Raw genomic sequence first — 2,161 nt, 5'->3', positions numbered from 1 at the left:
TGTTGTATGTCGATCATTGCAGTTGGTTTCCCCTTTGCCCCTCTTTTCCCCCACCTTCCCTCTATTCTCATGATATTGCTACTCTCAATATTGGTCCTGAGGTGTTTATCTGTCCCGGATTCTGTGTGTTGAGAGCTCTTATCTGTAGCAGTGTAGTACTTTAATGGGCTGACATATTTCCTTCTTTAATTCTATCTGAGACCTGGTATCAGTGATCATTTTGTTTTCTTTTTAAAAAGTTTTATTGACATATAATTCACACATTATACATTTCAATAATTCAATCATATTCAAGAGTTGTGTAATTATCACCGTATTTATTTTAGGACATTCCTTCTTCCTTGTACTCATCGTTAACTCTCCATTTCCTGCCGACTTCACCCACCATGCCTCTAGGAAACTATTTATCCAGCAGCTGTCTCTATAGATTTATCCAATCTGAGTTTCATATACAGAAAAACATACAAAATTGAGACAACATTCAAACAAAAAGAAAGCAGAGGGGAGGAAGAAAAAAAAGAAAAGAAAGCAGAAAGTATTAAAAACTGGATCAAAAGGAAGATCAAATGACAAGATGTCATTTTTAAATCTAACTGCAACTACAGTGATCCACCCTACAATGTGCTCTGTGTGATAGCAAGGCCCTTCTCAGCCCTGGTCCAGCCTTTTACTTCCTTCCTTCCTTATTTCTGAAGAGCAAACTAATCAGGAGCATTCACTTACATTGTTGTATTACGCGGTTGCTTGCCTTTTTTCTATGTCACTGGAAGAGTGTGATCTTTAAGAGAAATGATTTGTTTTCAGGGACACCAATCCTATTTTTTACTCTGGAGCTGCCCTCCTCATTTTAGTCAGGAATTAGAAAAAGTAATTACAAAAATGTTTAGATATATTTAAAAGTGAATGGATCAGTAATGATCTCCTTAGGCAACCATCACCTAACTTCAATATTTCAGGCAATATATATACCCTAGAAGCCTCAATTCGTGATCTGTCAAGCTTCTCTGGAGTTTTGATTCTTGATCTCGGCATGGCTGGTTCCTGAATTTCTTTCCTTTTTTGGACACTGTGCCTGTGCCAAAAAAAGATTCCAGTGAGGAATTTAGTGTTTATAGCCGATTAAATCAGTCTCTCCTTTCAGTTGTCTTCCCTCTCAGGGCAAGCCACTGATACTGATTGTAGGGTGCTAAGTGCAACTGAGCTAGTTATTGTACCTCAGAGGTATTTCTCATAAAACTGACCTAGGTCCCAATTTCTTTGAAGACTGGCAGGAAAGCGGAGCTGGACAAAGTATGGGCCTTTGACCTTCTCACAGGAGCCCCGATAGCGGCGTGGTTATGCCTTGGGTTGCTAACCCCAAAACCAGCACTTGGAAACCACTGGCGGCTCCGCAAGGGAAAGAGGAGGCTATCTTTACTCCTGTAAAGACGCGCTGCCTCGGAAACCCGCAAGGGCGGTTCCGCCCGGTGCTACCTGTTCACTCGGGGTCAGCAGCTACTCAATGGCAGTGAGGGTTTTTTTTGTTTTTTTAAATCTTCTCACTCTACTTACTCCGTTGCTGTTTTCTAATCATTATAGAGCTTCCTGATCACACTTGGAGAGTGTCTCCGTTCTTTTCTCACCCTCTTTGCACGTCCTGTGTGGGACGGACTGCCAAGCTTCTCTGGAGTTTTGATTCTTGATCTGGGCGTGGCTGGTTCCTGAACTTCTGTCCCTACGGCGTCAGCGTGGTCCTTCACTTTCGCTGAACCTCCTCTCCCATCCTCGTCTTGGCGGTTTCCCTTGAATCCCGCCCGCTTCAGCAGGCAGTTAAGGGGTTACCGGGCCGGTTCACTAAGAGGCTCTTTGCTCCGCTTTCCCGGAGCCCCAATGGGGGTGGAGGGAGTCGGCTGGGCTCTGCCCCAGCTCGTAGCAAGCAGTTTTCAAGCAGTGCTTTGTTGGTATTAAAGGACCACGAGGGTTGGGCGAGGGGGAGAGAGGACAGGGGAAAAAAGAGGAGCTGATCCCAAGGGCTCAATGGAAAGTAAATGTCTAGAAAAGAATGATCGAATATATGTACGAATATGTAGGCTACAATTGATGTATGGGTTGTAACAAGAGTTGCAAGGGCCCCCAATAAAATGATTAATAATAATAATAAAGACCCGATGGTCGCGGGGCT

At 43.7% G+C, this 2,161-nt stretch overlaps 1 protein-coding gene across 1 annotated transcript in view; it reads left to right on the top strand.

Moving 5' to 3' along the window:
• Positions 1 to 2,161, top strand: part of LOC105978510 (protocadherin alpha-12) — a 48,565-nt gene that overhangs the window by 45,179 nt on the left and 1,225 nt on the right. The window lies entirely within an intron of this gene.

Source organism: Echinops telfairi, unplaced genomic scaffold, assembly GCF_000313985.2.
Source record: "Echinops telfairi isolate 266 unplaced genomic scaffold, ASM31398v2 ScPeMD7_7469;HRSCAF=8507_0, whole genome shotgun sequence".
Classification (NCBI taxonomy): Eukaryota; Metazoa; Chordata; class Mammalia; order Afrosoricida; family Tenrecidae; genus Echinops; species Echinops telfairi.
Note: the sequence above shows the minus strand (reverse complement) of the source record. Positions and strands in the feature narration are given on the sequence as shown.